General features: G+C 48.5%; 1 pseudogene; it reads left to right on the top strand.

Moving 5' to 3' along the window:
- The first annotated feature begins 495 nt into the window (after positions 1–495).
- On the top strand, positions 496–3,794 carry LOC137961833 (large ribosomal subunit protein uL2mz, N-terminal part-like; annotated as a pseudogene).
- Positions 3,795–6,613: the final 2,819 nt, after the last annotated feature.

The following is a 6,613-nucleotide window of genomic DNA, read 5'->3' as shown; positions in this document are numbered from 1 at the left end:
GCGCATTTCAGATGGCGGTAAAGTGATACCACATTAAGAGCTCTTCCTCATTCAGAATAATCAGATTATTCAGTAAGAGAAAATGAAAGAAAGAATGAAATGACAATGAATTACATTGAATTCTTTTCTAAGCTCAAGAAATTCAACATTCATTTACAAGGATGTCCAAATAGTCTTCTTTCTTTCATTAGAATTTCTTCAATTCATTATCATTGATTCATTCATTTGCATTTCATTCTTTCTTTCATAAATGAATTACATTTCTAAATTGAAGAAATTCATTCTATTTAGAAACATGAATTTACATTTCATTTTCTCTTTCTTTCCTTTTCCTTTTTGAATCTTCATATAGAAAGCTCTAAATACTCCCCCCTTCATTCATTGATAAGGAGGAATCCAGCGGAGGCCCGCATAGGATGTGTGAAAGAAGGACCAACGACGATCTTGGAGGAGAAGGAGGAGTAGGAGGAGCGAATCTAATTCGGACGGAATCGAATGATTACGAGATACACAATGATACAAAGCCTAAAGGGGAGAGCACTTAGACAATTTACTTTGAGTACAGGGAAGTCCGCTGGGAGGAATTCCTCAGGGCGTATTACGGTTTTTCACCGAGGGGGTGGATCGAAGCGATTGCTGCGAAGAATTGATCTGAAACGAAGCACTTCGTCTATGGGCATTGTAGAAAGGATCGAATATGACCCTAATCGTTCTTCTCGGATCGCTCCAGTACGATGGATCGAGGGGGTGCTGCAACGCCGACAGAGGAAATGCAACACGATAGAAGAGTTCGCTCCGCCGCGTCAGATCCTCGAACCTACCACGGCCACCATCTGCGGCCTATTTTCGTTCTCTTCCCTGCCCGGGAAAGTGGATCAAAGAAAGGTAGCTTGCTTCTCTCCTGGACTGATGGCGGCTTATGTAGTGGTCGGCCTTCCTACCTTCATGCCTCCGAAGAGCCAAGCCAGCGCAGGAAGCAAAAAAACTTGCGCTTTGGACGTTTTCTTCTCTGCCCTCTCCTCTCCAAAGGCCAAGGGAGGGACTGCATCCCTTTCCTTCGGTAGCTCTTTTTGTTTCCCAAGGGTAGCGGTAGCTGGGGCAAAGCCCGCTTTCTTCGCTCCGCGAATGAGAGAGAAACTCAAAGGAAAAAACACGTTCTCTCTTTTCGAGGTCCGAAAGTGGAGAACGCATTGCGTTCTCTGGGCACATAGGATCAAACGTCAAGCAGCGCTTTCTTGGCAGAGTTTGAGGCGGCAAGAAACTTTAGGGCTTGTTGGAGCTGCTGAGCATAACGAATCGAAGCCGAAGGCTGATCAAGGTAGCTTGCTCCCAAGCCAAGTGCTTGCTTACGCTTTATGTAGTGGTCGGCCTTCCTACCTTCATGCCTCTATAAGCCTCTACAAAGCTTTGCTTCCGGTAGAAGCTAGTCGCTTCGGTAGCTTGCCTGCCAAGCCGATAGGCGAAGGGCCGAAGGATGGAGCGTGCAAAGTCGATCGTGCACCTGTCGTGTGACCCGTTGGTCCTAAGCAATGTCTTTCGCGAAGCGACCCACCTAGAAAGAGCTCTCCTTTTATTATGTTAGGGGGCAGTCAAATGGAACTTCGATCGGATGCGGGTATCCAATCCCGCCGCTGAGATGTCCAGCGGATTCCTGGGCCTTGACGAATGGCCGGCCACCTTTGACGTTAGAAGAGCAAAAGGCCCGGGGCATAGCAGGATGAACCAATGTGAATGAGTGTAAGCTTCGTTGCCCGAACACGATTGGTGCTGACCACACTAGGTGCTACCGTGGTAGCAAGAGAGGCCAGGCAGTGACAATTGAGAGGTTGTCACTGAGCATTCCTAGTCACACGGGAAGAGAGGTCAAATGGCAAGGCAAGGCCATACGCCCGTGTGGCTCCTCGCGGAGTATAGCTCACATCCAAACATCTGATTGAGGAACGGGGCAACGCCCATGAAGCTCAGGCGGAAAGGGAAGGCCTGCCAGGCCGTCTTCCAATGGGTGATGGATTCTTCGATAAAGCGCGGGCAGACTCGGAGACCTGGGACCTTGGCTTTGCAACGAATGAAGGGAAGCTCGAAGAGCTTTCTCCGCCAGCGGCTTATGTAGTGGTCGGCTTCGCACAGCCAGCGCTCACGCCAGCGAGCGAAGCGCGGGTGCCACTATTGCTTAAAGGTAGAAAGCACCCTATTGTGTAAAGGGGCCCTTTCCTTTGGCTACTCTTGCTATCAGGTAGAAAGCCTCAAGCCTACAATCGCGGCCATAAAGCGCACAAGCCCGCGGGCACTTGCAGCCAACGACCTCTGCAGCCCGCGGGCACTTGCAGCCCACGGCCATAGGGGGCACTGCTGGCCGTGGGCTGCAAGTGCCCGCGGGCTTGTGCGCTCGCTGCTGCAGCGAGCGCATCCGCGCTCCGCTCACTCCCTTCGGGTGTCGCTTCCTGCGCAGGAGGCCAAGCATTCTTCTGCCAGACGTCCCGGCCTGGGAGCCCCTTTCGCCTTTGGTACTTCAGTAGATCTTAAAATCAAGGCGCTACTTCAATGCAGCCTCTACTACAACTACATTACGCAAGCCCCACCGATACCTACGAGTAGAGTCAAAGTACCAGTGACGGTGACTTTCTAGGTTTATGGATGAAGTAAGCTAAACTCCATCAAACTCCTCAATCAATATCAACAAACATGTCGTGACCATGACGGTTTGGTTAGGCTTGGTTGACTTTGTAATGTAAACTAACTAATAACTAATAGGCGGCGTTTATTCAAACAAAGTCAACCTAACGGTTTCCTTGGTACTTAAGTACTACGACAGTAGTAGTACTATTAAGTAGCTGTACAACAGAATGCCGTTCGCCTTGACTTTAGTATTGAGTAGTACTTAAGTAGCTAAGTTTCAAAAGGTGAACAGCCCCCTGTCCTTTATTTTATAGTTGTAAAGGGCTTCTCAGAAAAGTCAGGAAGGAGGCATTCGAAAGGGCGACCACTATATATATAAATAGAATAGGCATTCTGGGAATGCCGACTACAAGACTACGACTACAGAGGCATGAAGGTGGGAAGGCCGACGACTACACGGAGAGATCCCTATACCAAGTCATGAGCGATAGCGAAGCCAAGCCTAGCCTATAGGCGAAGGGCCGAAAGCCCGGCGAAGGTTAGACCTGAGAAAGTACGAAAGAAAAGTACGTTAAGGTTACGAAGTCACTTAGCCGAGCCGAGGCTAAGGTTATGGAAGAACTGTGTCGAATAAAGTGAGATGTTGCTTATGAAATAGCTTAGTTGGTTGAAGGTAAGTGAAACTAAGGAACTGGCTTAGCTTAGCTGTTCTACAAAGGGGAAAAGCGTCGGTTACAGAGTCACTTAGCCGTCTACAAAGGGAAAGGCGTCGGTACGGAGTCACGTCAGCTGTGGATATAGACTAGGCTCAGGAACGCAGTCTTAAACTATGGACCGAGACTACACTAAGGAACAAGGAAGCTTGACTGAGCAAAGAAGGAAAGGAAGCAAAGCTACTCGACTATCAGGAGAGGAACGAAGCAGCTTCTCTAATAGCCCCGTTGAATAGGAGGGCGAAGGCTTTTTTCAAAAGTCTTTTTTGTCTTGTCTTATATATAATTTATAGAGAGGGAAGAAGCAACGGCCCTATTTGCCACACCAACCCGCGCTGCGCGCGCGTTGCGCTAACGCGCTTGAGTTTGATTGCTGGCTTCAAGTTCTTAGGAAGAGCCGTACGAGGCAGCTCACGTACGGTTCGGGAGCCGAGCCCCAGCACAGGGGCTTAGGTCAACACTTATATATTAGCCAGTCATCAATTGGAAGCGGGCAAGATGGTGATGAATTGCGATTGGTCCAAACCTTCGACCAGCGGCTTCTTGCGACCTGCCCAGAATGCCCATACATACCTTCGGTTCCAAGACCTTGTTCGCACAGCGAATAAAGGCCGGGTTGAAGGGGGCAGTCAGCTGGCTGCTTCTTGGCCACGCCCCCCTGCTTATAGATACGATATACTTGATCTAAATTCTCAAGTAGGAAATTGCATACCATTAGCCGATATACGTATAGGAACATGGGTACATGATATTGAATGTAATCCAGGTCAAGGCGCAAAGCTGGCTCGAGCCGCAGGAACTTTTGCTAAAATAATGAAGGAACCAGCACCACAATGTCTTGTGCGGCTACCTTCGGGTGTTGAAAAACTCATTGATTCCCGATGCCGAGCTACTATTGGTATAGTTTCCAATCCCAACCATGGTGCACGTAAGCTTAGAAAAGCAGGACAAAGCCGGTGGTTAGGCAGACGCCCCATTGTTCGTGGTGTTGCAATGAATCCAGTGGATCATCCTCATGGAGGAGGTGAGGGGCGCACGAAAGGAGGTAGACCTTCGGTGTCACCTTGGGGGAAGCCCACCAAAGCAGGATTTCGGGCAGTAGTGGGAGTGGGGAAACGCAGAAATTAGTTCATGCCACGACGATCTATATGGAAGGGCAGTTTTATTGATGCGAAAGAATTAGTCTTCAAAAGATGTTATTCTCCCATGCCGGATGAGTGGGAGGGGCCACACCAACCCTAATTAGAATGTCATTCTCAAAAAATTGCATAGATGATTAGCCGTTCCTTCCGCAACGCAAGTCCGATATGTTTCGTTGCAGTCAAGGATTAGTTCGATCCACTATCTTTTTGAAGCAGATAGTTCACAGTGCTCATTCTATCTCAACCGGTAAAGAAAAGCCAACTCATGTTTCCACTCAATTTTCATTACGAAGATGTATCACGTCAGGATCCGTTGCTCAAACCGAATCACGCCAACGTTATGGAAGTTCCTGGATCGTGTGAAATAAGAGTAGTACCAAAGGTACCCTCTGAAAAAAGAATACAAAATGGAAAATTGGCTATGGAGATTCCGCGCGGTCAGAGATTCATACAGACACAAAGGGGTTCGATAGGAAAGTCATTTCGCTCCAATCAATTCTTGGGGTCCGATAAAGACAAAAAAGGATATGTCAGTGACCTAGCACGACAAAGCACTCTCCGAGGGCATGGAATGTCTAATTTTTCGGTAAGAATCTCGACAGTAATGTCTCTGTTAGATTCGCCGGTCGAAATACGGGAAAACCCCATTCAATTCTCGATGGAAACTCAGTTTTGCGAATTATCCCCGGAACTTGAAGATCATTTCGAGATCTTCGAGCATATTCGAGGGTTCAATGTTACTATTGTCACTTCGGCCAACACACAAGATGAGACTTTACCACCGTGGAGCGGCTTTTTGCAAAAAGATTAGGGGGATTATCAGTAAGATGTCGGAGAAGCAAAATATACGAGATCACAAACTACGATTGCTCGCGGCTAAATATGAATTGAGACGAAAGCTTTATAAAGCCTTTTGTAAAGATCCCGATCTTCCTAGTGATATGCGGGACAAACATCGTTATAAGTTGTCCAAGTTGCCAAGAAAGAGTTCCTTTGCACGAGTAAGAAACCGATGTATTTCCACTGGTCGCCCTCGTTCCGTATATAAGTTCTTTCGCATTTCTCGTATCGTTTTTCGTGGATTAGCATCTCGAGGTCCTTTGATGGGCATAAAGAAATCGTCTTGGTAGCCCAAACCAATAGAACAAAGGTTAGCTCTGCAGCTGGTCCACAAGCAAGGTAAGTAGGTCCCGGCCGGCTCCGGACCGAAAAGACCTAACGGAGTAATCCCTTATCTCGGATCGGAGATGCTAACGGGACGGGAATCGGACCTATCTACCGCACCTGCCTCCACAGACATAGACTACGTACAGGGTCGTACTCTTGGAAAGATAGAATATCACCGCGTGAACATAACATAAAGTTATGAATGTCACTCCAGTGAGCGGAGCGCGGATGCGCTCGCTCAAAGCCTACGTAATGGGGGCACTTGCTGCCCCAAGGCCATATTTTGCCCCCAAGCAAGAAGGCTAGCGCACAAGCCTTAGGGCTTGTGCGCTAGCTTACGCGGGCGTGTGCGAAGTGTGCGCTTTCTGGCTCGCTTCGCTTTGAGCGCTTCGCTCGCTGGCTTTCGCGCTTGCTCAAAGCGAAGCTGAAAAACTACTGCGCGCGCTAGCGCGCAGTAGTAGTTCAGTTTGCTGAGTCTCGCTTTGAGCGCTCACTTCAGCTGGATCGACCACTATTCTAAATAGAGTAAGGCGGAGAACTGTTGTTCATTGGAGCGCCGGAGTGCGGAGGTTGTTCCCACCATTGAAGTCAGAGTGTGGGACTGAGCCTTCCGAATGATAAAGACCAATAAGTTCTTCGTTTCGTTGGTAGAACCAACGCCCCATATTAACTCTCTCTCGTCCAATAAGACGGACTTTCTGAAATTCTCTCCTTTCCAAAGCAGCGCAAGGCGGCCCCCCCAGAACAAAGCCCCACCCCTTTTTCCCCCCTTAATGAAAGACCCTCGCCCCGCTTCCTATTCATTTTTTGGTCGGGACCCTAGGGCCTTTTTTTCTCAAGAGGTAAATTAAAGAATCAACCAACCGACAAATCCGTAGCCCAGCAATCAAACGGCTGCGCTAACGCGAGGGTTGCACCACACCAACCCGGAGTTGCTTCTTCCTTCCTCTCGCTCAAATGAAATGGGATGAATTT

This window comes from Aristolochia californica, unplaced genomic scaffold (genome assembly GCF_029961685.1).
Source record: "Aristolochia californica isolate CCGP_79_NKW_82.1479 unplaced genomic scaffold, dmAriCali1.0.hap1 SCAF_398, whole genome shotgun sequence".
Taxonomy (NCBI): Eukaryota; Viridiplantae; Streptophyta; class Magnoliopsida; order Piperales; family Aristolochiaceae; genus Aristolochia; species Aristolochia californica.
This window is presented reverse-complemented; position numbering and strand designations above follow the sequence as displayed.